The sequence below is a fragment of the Myotis myotis genome, unplaced genomic scaffold (assembly GCF_014108235.1).
Source record: "Myotis myotis isolate mMyoMyo1 unplaced genomic scaffold, mMyoMyo1.p scaffold_m19_p_4, whole genome shotgun sequence".
NCBI classification, from domain to species: domain Eukaryota; kingdom Metazoa; phylum Chordata; class Mammalia; order Chiroptera; family Vespertilionidae; genus Myotis; species Myotis myotis.
In genome coordinates, this window is record NW_023416346.1 from 124,871,897 (window position 1) to 124,886,237 (window position 14,341).

The 14,341-nt window shown below is 50.2% G+C and overlaps 2 pseudogenes; both read right to left on the bottom strand.

The window, feature by feature from the left end:
* Positions 1-931: 931 nt before the first annotated feature.
* LOC118653843 lies at positions 932-1,689 on the bottom strand (annotated as a pseudogene).
* Positions 1,690-7,880: 6,191 nt separating this feature from the next.
* On the bottom strand, positions 7,881-8,730 carry LOC118653813 (annotated as a pseudogene).
* Between the last annotated feature and the right edge of the window lie 5,611 nt (positions 8,731-14,341).

Below are 14,341 nucleotides of genomic sequence, written 5' to 3' on the forward strand. Positions count from 1 at the left end.
ACATAGGAACCAGGCGGTCACGGTTTGATTCCTGACTGGGGGCTTCATCCCAGTGGGGATGCGTAGGAGGAAGACAATCAATGATTGTCTCTCATCATTAATGTTTCTATCTCTCCCTCTCCCTTCTGCTCTGAAATCAATAAAAATATATTTTTAAAAAATGATGCTCCCCTTTCTTAAACAATAATTAAGATTTTAGAGGCAGAGTGAACATCTTATGCAAAAGTGAAGAAATAAATAAAAGTGTAGAATTACTTTTGAAGCATTTAAAAATTCTGGTAAGTATTTGATGTTCATAAGAAACAGTTGCTAACTTTAAAGGTATACTATGGTTATGCAAGGAAATGTCCTTTTTTAAAGAATAATTTTGAAGTGCCCTAGGGATGACGGAACCGTGAAGTCTGGGTTTTGCATTTAAGTTCTTTGGAGAAAGAAAAATAGATGAAAAGAAGGGAAGGAAGGAGAGAAAAAGTGAATATGGCAACTTCGCGGTAACTTTTGAGTCTGACAGTGGAAGGCAGATTCCTTCCGCTGTTCTGCTCTTGCACATGTGGGGACTTGCACGTGGCGGAGAGGTGTTAGGGCCACGCCGTGGAAGGTCAGGTCGGTTGTTTTTAGTGGACGTTTGAGAGGGAGCTGGGAGAGTCCCAGCAACTCTCATTTCCACACAGTAGTTGTATAGCATTGATTATTTTTACCCAATAATAATTGAAATCTAGATTCATCAAGACAACTGGAGAGTGGTTATTTTTGGAATTATTTTAATGAAAGTTCCTTAACCAAACAATGAGCCCAATTTGGGCATAGAAGCCAATGGCCACTTTCTGCCCAGAATGACCTTTGCCTTGGAACTATTTCATAGAGCATCCTGATAACACTGCACCCCCATAAGCGGCTCTCATGGATCCCCAAAGCTATGCAACCGGGAATTTCACACTTGCAAGACTTCAGGGTACACTTCGATGATGGGGAGCGGCTGGAAAGAGGTGGTAAGCAGCCCACTCAACATCATGAGGAAGGCAGCCAGAATCGCCACAGACACGGTGCTGCCGATCTCCTGCCGGTCCGGCCTGAAGGGGATGTGGAAGGAAGGCGGGAAGCGTATGCCCTCTTCATTCATCACGGAGTGGTAGTTCCAGGTCACAGCAATGAGGATAAATGCACCCGCTATGATGCTCAGGACTCCGGAAGTGAGGAACAGACTGCAGGTGGTGTCATTCTGAAGCTGTCCCGCGTACACTCTCCGCAGGCCCATGACCGTGAGCGCTTTCCCCAGGAGCCCGAGCAGGCTGGCGGCCAGCAGCAGGTTCTGAGCGATGCGGATGTCGAGCGGCAGGTCGGTGTCACTGTAGCTGTAGCGGTGACACTCTATTTTTCTGCTGTGGAGGTTGGCGGACTGGTAAGTGCAGACCTTCCACAGCCCTATGCAGGCCAGCCCCCGGGAGGGGGCGGAGATGCTCTCCATGTACCACACTCGCCACCTGGCCAGGCCCATGCAAATCATGGAGAACATCCATCCAAGGGTGTTGAGAGCGAAACTCGCTGCCTGGCAGTTGGGGTGGATGAAAAAGGCCATGGCTATGTTTCCAGGGGATCTGCAAACCAATAGAGGGCGTCATGAGGTGGGACCCACGGCCTGGAACTGCCCCCAGGGGGTGAGCAGTGCTATATTGGAGAGGGAGATGCCATATTCCAGAATGAAGACACTTGACCCCCATGCTCTGCTGGCGATGGGTCCGTGGGCAATATTTACTGAAAGCCTTCAAATATTCAGACTTTCGCCCTGGCAGGGTGACTAAGTGGTTAGAGCATCTTCCCAATAGGCCAAGGTTGCCGGCCTCAATCCCTGCTCAGGGCACATACAAGAATCAACCAATGAATGCATCAGTCAGTGGAACAGCAAGTCGATGTTTCTCTCTCGCCCTCTCTCTCTGTCTCTAGAGTCAATCAAAAAATGTACAAACTTTCTAACAGGCAGTTCCACTTCTGGACATTTGTGAAAGACACAATTAACATTGGCTACGGCCCAGCCGGTGTGGTTGAGTGTCCACCTATGATTTAGGAGGTCAGGGTTCGATTCCTGGTCAGGGCACATGCCCGGGTTGTGGGGTTAATCTCCAGTGTGGGTCGTGCAGGAGGCAACAGATCCATGATTCTCTCTCATCATTGAGGTTTCTCTCTCTCTCTCCCTCCCCCTTCCTCTCTGAAATCAATAAAAATATATACTTTTGCCTGCTCCCAAGAGTCAGCAATCCCACTCCTGGATTTATACCCCGAAGAAGGGAAAGCAGGGGCGCAAGCAGATAGTTGCACCCCCATGTTCATAGCAGCGTTATTCACAACAGCCAAGAGGTGGAAACATCCCAATGTTTATTGTGGGTGAGTGCACAGTCAGCATGTGGGCCGCCCATACCATGGGATATCATCCAGCCTTGAGGACATTCTACCGAGTGAAATGAGCCAGCAACACAAAGACAAACCTGCATCATTTCACCTCTATGTGGCCCCTAGAGCAGCCACACTCAGCGACAGAAAGCCACTGTGGGAGCCAGGGGCTGGGGAGCAGAGGGGATGTAGTGGTCAATGGCACAGTTTCCATTTGGGGAGGTGAAAAAGTTCTGAAGATGATGGTGGTGATGGTAGCACAACATTGTGAAGGTGCCTAGTGACACCGCACTGTACGCTTAAAAAAGGTGACCGTTCAGTCTGATCAAATCATTGGATTGATACCTGTCCCCTGGGATCTGCCCTTTAGGACACTTCACAACAGGCCTTCCCTCCTGCTTAGACCACATCCCACTGGTAAGACCACATCCCACTGGTAAGACCACATCCCACTGGTAAGGCCACATCCCACTGGTAAGACCACATCCCACTGGTAAGGCCACATCCCACTGGTAAGGCCACATCCCACTGGTAAGACCACATCCCACTTGTAAGGCCACATCCCACTTGTAAGGCCACATCCCACTGGTAAGGCCACATCCCACTGGTAAGACCACATCCCACTGGTAAGGCCACATCCCACGGGTAAGACAATTATCTTTCTCCTCTGGACTGTCCCAGGACATGGACCCTTTAAAGACTAGAGTCCTTTAACCCTCTGACTGCCCGTCACTGGGGCTGGTGCCATTTGGGGCTCAGCCCATGTGGTCTCCAAGTGACCCAATACATTCATGATCCCTCACCCCTTTCGGCCTTGTGTGTTCCTCATTCGGCGACCCTGACAGTGACATGATAATTGTTGAGTTATTCCCACTTTACCCCCACGAAATAAAACCAACAGGCTGGGCCCCACTGACCAGGGATGTGTCTCCGAGGGAGTGAGTGTCTGGGAAGGGCGACTAGCAGGTCAGGCAGCACTGCCGACACACACGCGGCTCCTCTGGGCGTCCTCTGGCTCCTCTGGGCGTCCTCCGGCCGGCTCCTGGCTATGCGGGACCAGCCACACCATGGGCCCCGGCCACACGGGCCTCAGCCACACGGGCCTCAGCCACACAAGGGCCTGACACACGACTCCAAGCCCTCTCCTCAGCCTCCAGTCCACGGCCACATTCCACCCCCATTGTCCTGACCAGCAGGGTTCTGTTGCCGGGTGTGGAACCCATGGCAGCATCCAATCCCCACTGACCACCAGGCTTTCTCTGTTCCTCATCAGGCACCCTTTCTGCCTGATTCCCAAGCGGGCTGTACTCAGTGAGGACCATGGAGTCCTCAAGGTCTGTTTGACAGCAGCCGGGTGTCCTAACCACTCTCTCTCCCCTCCCCTAGAAATGGTCTCTCCCACATCTCCCGGAGGAAATGACTGTGCAAACAGCAATGACACCGGCCGATGTGGCTCAGTGCGTAGAGTGTCAGCCTCTGGACCGAAGGGTCCTGGGTTTGATTTCAGTCAAGGGCACGTACTTGGATTGTAGGCTCCTCCCCAGCCGAGGCCCTGGTCTGGACTCTTGCAGGAGGCAACCAATTGATGTGTTTCTCTCACATCCATATTTCTCTCTGTCCTCCCCTCTCTCTTCCACTTTCTCTAAAAAGTAAATGGAAAAATATCCTCAGATGAGGATTCAAATAAACCAACAAACAAACAGCAATGAGAACACATTCACGCAGGCGTCAGCAGCAGTGGCCCCGCACGGGCGAGGTTGCTATGAAAGCCCAGTGATAGCCAGCACGTTAGGGAAGACCCTGGAGCTTTGGCAATGACCTTCCCGCTGCACCTCGGGTGACAGCATCATGAACGTGGCGCCCATGAGCAAGATGCAGTGGAAGGTGAAGGTCACTCCTGACTGGGAGAAGCTGGCCAGCTAAGGGGGAGCTTGTCAGATGGGGCTGCTGTGAGGAATGAGGCTGCCAAAAAGGCACATGGCGGTGGGGGGTTTGCAGCCCACACTTAAGACCAAATTTTATGTGGGAGTCAAGTTCTGCAGGAACCTCTGCTTAGTTCCTGTGAGAAGGAACTTATTCCAGCAAGTGGGCATGTGTGCAAGGATGCGCACAGGAACACACCAAATGGACTTCATACCTGAGGTACCACGGGACAAGTGAAATCATCCCATTACCCCATGTAGAGAACACAGTCAGTAAGCCATTGTGTCCTTACAGTGGACTATTCCACAGAAATCCAACCTTACGCTGAAGAATAATTGGTGGGGGAGGGAAGTTCCCAATGTTAAGTAAAAAGCAGGTTTCAAAAAAATGTGGCTCAGTGGTTGAGCATGGACCTAGGAACCAGGAGGTCATGGTTTGATTCCTGGTCAGGACACATGCCTGGGTTGTGGGCCCCATCCCCAGTGTGGGGCATGCAGAAGGCAGCCGATCCATGATTCTCTGTCATCATTGATGCTTCTCTCTCTCCCTTCCTCTCTGAAAACAATCCTAATAAAAGAGTAATATGCAAATTCACCATCACTCCAACACAAAGATGGTGACGCCCAGAGCCACAAGATGGTGGTACCCAGTCCTCTTAGCACCGCTGGAGTCCTAAAGTCCCGGGGGCGACTGCTGAGAGCCGGGCCTGCTTGGACGTTACTGGGGCGAATCGGGAGTGGACAAACGGTCCCTCAGATCGCCCACAGCAGGGCCCGCTTGGCTGACTGCTGGGGCAACCCGGGAGTGGCCAAACAGTCCCTGCAGACAGCAGAGAACCACAGGGAGCAGGCCTAAGCCATCAGTAGGACATCCCCTGAGGGCTCCCGCATTGGAGAGGGTGCAGGTCGAGATGAGGGACCCACCCCTGCCCTTGTGCATGAATTTCATGCAGCGGGCCTCTAGTAAAAATATATTTTTAAAAAAGACTTGAAGTCTTTCTACAGTAGAAATGTCCTTATTGAGGTCTTAGGCCAGTTAGTCACTGTAATTCATCAGAGTCTTAAGTAGGAAGCCTGGGGGAAGGGCCACGGTGATGGGGAGAAAGTGTGTCGTGATGGGAGCCAGAGCCAGGCCACCGGGCAGCCTCCCTGAATGTTCCTTGGCCCAGGATGGTGGGGTGAAGCTGACCTGGGTCCTGTGGGATGCCTCTGTTCTGTTTCACCTCCAGTTGCACATTTCCTGTCTCCATGGGACACATGACCCGGGGATGGCGGTGGGCAGGGAGGAGAAGGAAGGGCCGGTGGCGGATGGCAAACAGGGAGAAAGAGGAAGAGAAAGGGCAAAGCCACTCCTGAGGGGGAAACACAGCTCATGGGGCAGGGCTGGCGCTGTGACCACCTCTGCTGGTGCCCCGGAGCTCACACTGTGACCCAGGCGCTGCCTCTGCTCGGCCTCCTTACACCAGTGCTGTCACCAGGGACTCCTCCCTGCCTGGTGCCCCCAGCAAATGGCCTGGCACTGCCCTACGCTGGCACCAAGCCAAAGGCCACAGGGCAGCCTCTGGCTCCTGGGCACCTTGCAGGATTCCCAGGGAGGAGAAGGAGGAGAGAAATGCCACCGCCCTCAGGCGCCCTCGCGGTGCTGCACCCTCAGGAAATGCGCAGGACACGTTCTCTTGCCTTAGTCCTGTGAAAACATAACAGTCATTGCCAAATAGCCCTGGACAGGGGCTTGGAACTCTTCCCCGCTGCCCCAGAGCAGACCCCGCTGGTGGCCGCCTCACCTTCTGCATCTGAACCTCATGACCTGTCCGCTTGCTCTCTGTTGACACTTTAGGCCAGGAGAGATCGAGAGACCGCTTTCCTCAGCCCCAGCGGTTCTGTCATTCCCGCGTGTGACCAGCAGGAGGCAGGCACGCCGCCCTCCGCAGGGTATCGGGTTCCAGGTATCGGGGACCTCATCAGAAGCATGTCTCCCAAGAGCTCTTTTTCCAAATAACCAGAGGGTTGACTCACTTAAATAACACACATCCTCTTTCCAACTGAGCTCAATGGATAGAGCGTCGCTCCGCGGAGTGAAGGGTCCCGGGTTAGATTCTGGTCAAGGGCATGAACCTTGGTTGCGGGCTCGATCCCCAGTAGGAGGTGTACAGGAGGCAGCCGATCGGTGTTTCTCCCTCATAGATGTTTCTAACTCTCTATCCTACTCTCTTCCTCTTGGTAAAATCAATGAAAAAATATATATTTTTTTAATGAGACCAACTACAGGTGTTTCCCTAGCAGCCATTTCCCAGCCATCCCAGACCTGCATGGAGAATGGGTAAGACTCAGCCCAAGGCCAGCCCTGAATGTCCCATGGGAGGCAGAGGCTCCTTTCAAACCCCTGGGAAGGGAGCCAGGATCTCTAACTCATTGCAGAGGCTGTGACTTCCTCCCAGTTCTAAGGACAGTGTGCAAATCACGGCAGGCAGTGAAGGGAACATTTCCTAAAGAATGCTTCCACCACTTTACACTTGCTCCGTCAGAGAGTAGAGGGAAGACTCATGGCCCACAGATCGGATTCAAAGCCAGAGGCAAAGGTTCCATTGAACATTCTCGGGTCCACAGGCAATGTCTTTGGAACACAGATTTAAATAGCTGATAGACTTATGCCCAGGGAGGGATTTTTTCAAGCACTGAGCACTCAGAGACTTAAATACTCTTTGAGAAGAAGCTCATTTCAGCCTAGCTGGTGTGGCTCAGTGGTTAAGCCTAGACATAGGAACCAGGCGGTCACGGTTTGATTCCTGACTGGGGGCTTCATCCCAGTGGGGATGCGTAGGAGGAAGACAATCAATGATTGTCTCTCATCATTAATGTTTCTATCTCTTCCTCTCCCTTCTGCTCTGAAATCACTAAAAATATTTTTTAAAAAAATAATGCTCCCCTCTCTTAAAAATAATTAAGATTTAAGAGGCAGAGTGAACATCTTATGCAAAAATTAAGAAATAAATAAAAGCATTTAAAAATTCTGGTAAGTATTTGATGTTCATAAGAAACAGTTGCTAACTTTAAAGGTATACTATGGTTATGCAAGGAAATGTCCTTTTTTTAAGAGAATAATTTTGAAGTGCATAGGGATGAAGGAACGTGAAGTCTGGGGTTTGCATTTAAGTTCTTTGGAGAAAGAAAAATAGATGAAAAGAAGGGAAGGAAGGAGAGAGAAAGCGAATGTGGCCACTTCGTGGTAACTGTTGAGTCTGGTAGTGGAAGGGGGATTCCTTCCGCTGTTCTGCTTTTGCACATGTGGGGACTTGCACGTGGCGGAGAGGTGTTAGGGCCACGCCGTGGAAGGTCAGGCCGGTTGATTTTAGTGGGCGTTTGAGAGGGAGCTGTGAGAGTCCCAGCAACTCTCATTTCCACACAGTAGGTGTCTAGCATTGATTATTTACCCAATACTAATTGAAATCCAGATTCAGTAAGACAGGTAGACAGTGGGTTTATTTGGAAATTTTTTTAATGAAAGTTCCTTAACCAATCAATGAGCCCAATTTAGGCATAGAAGCCAATGGCCACTTTCTGCCCAGAATGACCTTTGCCTTGGAACTATTTCATAGAGCATCCTGATAACACTGCACCCCCATAAGCGGCTCTCATGGATTCCCAAAGCTATGCAACCGGGAATTTCACACTTTTGAGACTTCGGGGTACACTTGGCTGTTGGAGGGCAGCTGGAAAGAGATGGTCAACAGCCCACTCAACATCATGAGGAAGGCCGCCAGAACTGCCACGGGCACGGTGGTGCCCGTCTCCTGCCGGTCCGGCCTGAAGGGGATGTGGAAGGATGGCGGGAAGTGTATGCCCTCTTCATTCATCACGGACTGGTGGTTCCACATCACAGCAATGAGGATAAATGCACCTGCTATGATGCTCAGGACTCCTGAAGCGAAGAACAGATTGCTTGTGGTGTCCTTCTGAAGCTGTCCCGCGTACACTCTCCGCAGGCCCGTTACCATGAGCACTTTCCCCAGGAGCCCGAGCAGGCTGGCGGCCAGCAGCAGGTTCTGAGCGACACGGATATCGAGCGGCAGGTAGGTGTCACTGTAGCTGTAGCGGTGACACTCTATTTTTCTGCTGTGGAGGCTGTTGGTCTGGTACGTGCAGACCTTCCACATCCCAATGCATGCCAGCCCCCGGGATGGGGCGGAGCTGCTCTCCATGTACCACACCCGCCACTCGGCCAGGCCCATGCAGGTCATGGAGAGCATCCATCCCAGAGTGTTAAGGGCGAAACTCGCTGCCTGGCAGTTGGCGTTTTCAAACATGGCCATGGCTATGTTTCCAGGGGATCTGCAAACCAATAGAGGGTGTCATGAGGTGGGACCCATGGCCTGGAACTGCCCCCAGGGGGTGAGCAGTGCTATATTGGAGAGGGAGATGCCATATTCCAGAATGGAGACACTTGACCCCCATGCTCGGCTGGCGATGGGTCCGTGGGCAATATTTACTGAAAGCCTTCAAATATTCAGACTTTCGCCCTGGCAGGGTGACTAAGTGGTTAGAGCATCTTCCCAATAGGCCAAGGTTGCCGGCCTCAATCCCTGCTCAGGGCACATACAAGAATCAACCAATGAATGCATCAGTCAGTGGAACAGCAAGTCGATGTTTCTCTCTCGCCCTCTCTCTCTGTCTCTAGAGTCAATCAAAATACGTACAAACTTTCTAACAGGCAGTTCCACTTCTGGACATTTGTGAAAGACACAATTAAGATTGGCTACAGCCCAGCCGGCATGGTTGAGTGTCGACCTATGAATCAGGAGGTCAGGTTTTGATTCCTGGTCAGGGCACATGCCCGGATTGTGGAGTTGATCCCCAGTGTGGGATGTGCAGGAAGCAACAGATTCATGATTCTCTCTCATCATTGAGGTTTCTATTTCTCTCTCTCTCTCCCTTCCTCTCTGAAATCAATAAAAATATATATTTTTGCCTGCTCCCAAGAGTCAGCAATCCCACTTCTGGATTGATACCCTGAAGAAGGGAAAGCAAGGGCACAAGCAGAGGGTTGCACCTCCATGTTCATAGCAGCGTTATTCACAACAGCCAAGAGGTGGAAACATCCCAATGTTTATTGTGGGTGAGTGCACAGACAGCATGTGGGCCGCCCATACAATGGGATATCATCCAGCCTTGAAGACATTCTACCGAACGGAGAAAACCAAGATGGCGCCATAGGTAAACACCGGAGATTGTTGCTTAGCACAACCACTTCAAGAATAAAACTAAGAGACAGAATGGACATTATCCAGAACCACAGGAAGGCTGGCTGAGTGGAAACTCTACAACTAGGAGGAAAGAGAAAAGCATACCGAGACTCAGAGAAGCTGCGGTGCGGAAGTAAAGTACAGAGGTATGGAGGTGCACTCGGAGATGGCTGGCGGCTGAGGACACAGTTGTCTTTTGTAATCGCTAAGGAGTCTCAAGCTCTGAGCTCCAGTTCCGGGCGAGTGTCTGGTGACCCAGGCTCATACAGGAGAAACTGGACTGTCTGGCATCGGTCGGAATTCGAGGGGCGCTTTCTCTCAGAGGTGCTTGCAGCGATTGCCGGGGCATCTGAGGGCAGCCATAGCTGCTTGCTCTGCCCTGTTGATCCCTTAGGACCCTCGCCCCGCCCAAGCTGTGCGCTGGCTTTTGCATATGAAAGGCCTGACCCTTTGCAATCTGATAATTACCTAACAAACTTGCAGCCGCCCCAAGGCCCCACCTCAACTTGCATTGCTTCACAGCTGAGCTCCTGCTGGGTAGCCTCAGGCAGAGGCTAGATTAGCACCTCCTTAGAGATCCAGGAGCCAGTGTGCCCGGTGGTCAGAGTGGGACCATCCAGATTTCAGCTCCTCAGATTCATAAAGGACACACTCAGGGGGCAGACTCAGTGAGCACCAAAGCCCCACTGAAGCAAGTCTTGCCCCAGAGGGGTGTTTCCAGCATAGAAGTTCTCCCATGGCAGACACAGCTGATTCTCACAGCCAACTGGCCTGGAGGTCAATTCCTCCCAGTGATACCTACAACAATCAAGACTTAACTACAATAAGACTGTGCACAAAGCCCACAAGGGGTGCACCAAGAGTGTCCACCTCAGGTAATTGGGTAGGCTGAGCCACTGGGCCCTATAGGACACCTAGCACAGAAAGCCACTCTATCAACACAGGGAAGCATAAAAAATGCAGAGACAAAGAAACAGGACACAAATGACAGAAATGGAGGAAAGCAAACTACTGGATATAGAGTTCAAAACCACACTTTTACGGTTTTTCAAGAACTTTCTAGAAACCGCAGGTAAATTTAGTAAGGCCCTCAAAAAGTCTGGTGAGACCTCAGATGAATGTAGTGAGACCCTCAAGAAATCTAGTGAGACCCTTGAGGTTATGAAAAAGGACCAACTAGAAATTAAGCATACACTAACTGAAATAAAGAATTTTATACAGACTCCCAACAGCAGACTAGAGGATCACAAGAATCAAGTCAAAGATTTGAAATACGAAGAAGCAAAAAACACCCAACCGGAATAGCAAAATGAAAAAAAAAGAATCCAAAAATACGAAGATAGTGTAAGGAGTCTCTGGGACAGCTTCAAGCATACCAACATCCGAATTATTGGGGTGCCAGAAGAAGAGAGAGAGCAAGATATTGAAAACCTATTTGAAGAAATAATAACAGAAAACTTCCCCCACCTGGTGAAAGAAATAGACTTACAAGTCCAGGAAGTGCAGAGAACCCCAAACAAAAGGAATCCAAAGAGGACCACACCAAGACACATCATAATTAAAATGCCAAGAGCAAAAGACAAAGAGAGAATCTTAAAAGCAGCAAGAGAAAGACAGTCATTACCTACAAGGGAGTACCCATACAACTGTCAGCTGATTTCTCAACAGGAACTTTGCAGGCCAGAAGGGAGTGGCAAGAAATATTCAAAGTGATGAATGCCAAGAACCTACAACCAAGATTACTTTATCCAGCAAAGCTATCATTCAGAATTGAAGGTCAGATAAAGAGCTTCACAGATAAGGAAAAGCTAAAGGAGTTCATCACCACCAAACCAGTATTATATGAAATGCTGAAAGGTATCCTTTAAGAAGAGGAAGAAGAAGAAAAAAGTAAAGATACAAGTTATGAACAACAAATACACATCTATCAACAAGTAAATCTAAAAATCAAGTGAATAAATAATCTGATGAACAGAATAAACTGGTGATTATAATAGAATCAGGGACATAGAAAGGGAGTGGACTGACTATTCCGGGGGGGGGGGGGAGTGGTGTGGGGAAGGCGGGAAGAAACTGGACAAAAATAGTGCACCTATGAATGAGGACAGTGCGGGGGGGGGGGGGGGGTTGAGGGCCGAGGGTGGAGAGGGGAACCGGGTGGAGGGGAGCTATGGGGGGAAAAAAGAGGAACAAATGCAATAATCTGAACAATAAAGATTTAATTAAAATAAAAGACATTCTACCGAGTGAAATGAGCCAGCAACACAAAGAGAAACATGCAACTTTTCAGCTCTATGTGGTCCCTAGAGCAGCCACACTCAGCAACAGAAAGCCACTGTGGGAGCCAGGGGCTGGGGAGCAGAGGGGTAGTAGTGTTCAATGGCACAGAGTTTCCGTTTGGGGAGGTGAAAAAGTTCTGGAGATGATGGTGGTGATGGTAGCACAATATTGTGAAGGTCCCTAGTGACACTGCACTATATGCTTAAAAAAAGGTGACTGGTAGGTCTCATCAAATCATTGGTTGATATCCCTCCCCTGGGACCTGCCCTTTAGGACAGTTCACAACAGGCCATCCCTCCCGCTTAGACCACATCCCACTGGTAAGACCACACTCCACTGGTAAGGCCACATCCCACTGGTAAGACAATTATCTTTCTCGTCTGGACTGTCCCAAGACATGGACCCTTTAAAGACTAGAGTCCTTTAACCCTCTGAGTGCCTGTCACTAGGGATGGTGCCATTTGGGGCTCAGCCCATGTGGTCTCCAGGTGACCCAATACATTCATGATCCCTCACCCCTTTTGGCCTTGTGTGTTCCTCGTTCGGGGACCCGACAGTGACATGATAATTTTTTTGTTATACCCACTTTACCACCACAAAATAAAACCAACAGGCTGGGCCCCACTGACCAGGGATGTGTCTCCGAGGGAGTGGGTGTCTGGGAAGGGCGACTAACAGGTCAGGCAGCGTTGCCGATGCACACGGGACTACTCTGGGGGTCCTCCGGCCAGCTCCTGGCTATGCGGGACTGGCCACACCGTGGGACCCGGCCACACGGGCCTCAACCACACTAGGGCCTGCTACACGACTCCAAGCCCTGTCCTCAGCCTCCAGTCCACAGCCACATTCCACCCCCATTGTCCTGACCAGCAGGGTTCTGTTGCCGGGTTCGGAACCCATGGCAGCATCCAATCCTCACTGACCATCAGGCTTTCTCTGTTTCTCATCAGGCACCTTCCCTACCTGCTTCCCAGCAGGCTGTGCTCAGTGAGGACCATGGAGTCCTCAAGGTCTGTTTGACAGCAGCCGGGTGTCCTAACCACTTCCTCTCCCTTCCCCCAGAAATGTTAGCTCACACACCACCCAGAGGAAATGACCGTGCAAACATCAATGACACCAGCCAGCATGGCTCAGTGCATAAAGCGTCGGCCTGCGGACCTAAGTGTCCTGGGTTCGATTCTGGTGAAGGGCACGTACTTGGTTGTAGGCTCCACCCCAACCCGGGCCCTGGTTGGGGCTCATGCAGGCTTCAAGCAATCACTGTGTTTCTCTCACTTGGATGTTTCTCTCTGTCTTTCCCTCTCTCGTTCTCTTTCTCTAAAAAATCAATGGAAAAATACCTCAAGTGAGGATTCAAATAAATAAACAAACAGCAATGACAACACATCCGAGCCGGCGTCAGCAGCAGTGGCCCCGCACGGGCGAGGTTGCTATCAAAGCCCAGTGATAGCCAGCACGTTAGGGAGGCCCCTTGAGGTGCAGGCAATGGCCTTCCCGCTGCACCTCGGGTGACGGTGAAGCATAGTAATTTCTCCTTTGGAAAGCTGCTGTTTGAAACTGTTTGAACTACTCTGTTATTCTTAGACAGTCTCTTATTCTGTAGGTCAACTCTGTTATTTTTAGATAGTCCCTTATTCTGTAAAATAACTCTTTTAGTTTGGATAATAGAAAAAGATAAAAAAACTGAGGTGTCTGACCTTGCAAGCTAGCCATCTTATGTAACAGGCTAATACTGATATTAACATTAATTTCCATATTCTTATGCCAAGTGTTAGTTCATTATGTATTCAAGGTCACAAACTGTTTGTAACAATAACCTATGCAGAGCTCTCTGTGAAATTTGCAGACAAAGGGCTCAAAAAGGTATAAATAGAGAGAACTTCCTCCTTGTGTTTGCTCAGAGATTTGGGAAACACCTCCCTCTGGGCCTGCACGAATAGACTCCTAATTAATTGGCTCATTAAGGCGTCTCCTATCTATCTCGCTGATTTACAATACAACAAGGCCATTCTGAACGTGGCGCCCATGAGCAAGATGCAGTGGAAGGTGAAGGTCACTACTGACTGAGAGAAGCTGGCTGGCTAAGGGGGAGAGTGTCAGATGGGGCTGCTGTGAGGAATGAGGCTGCCAAAAAGGCACATGGGGGTCGGGGGTCGCCCGGCCGACAGGACCAAATTTTATGTGGGAGTCAAGCTCTGCAGGAACCACTGCTTAGTTTCTGTGAGAAGGAACTTATTCTAGCAGGTGCGAATGTGTGCAAGGATGCACACAGGAGCACACCAAATGGACTTCATACCTGAGGTACCAGGGGACAAGTGAAATCATCCCATAACCCCATGTAGAGAACACAGTCAGGAAACCATTGTGTCCTTACAGTGGACTATTCCACAGAAATTCAACCTTATGCTGAAGAATAATTAGGAGGGAAGTTCCCAATGTTAGGTTAAAAAGCAGGTTTCGAAAATATGTGGCTCAGTGGTTGAGCGTGGACCTAGGAACCAGGAGGTTGAGGTT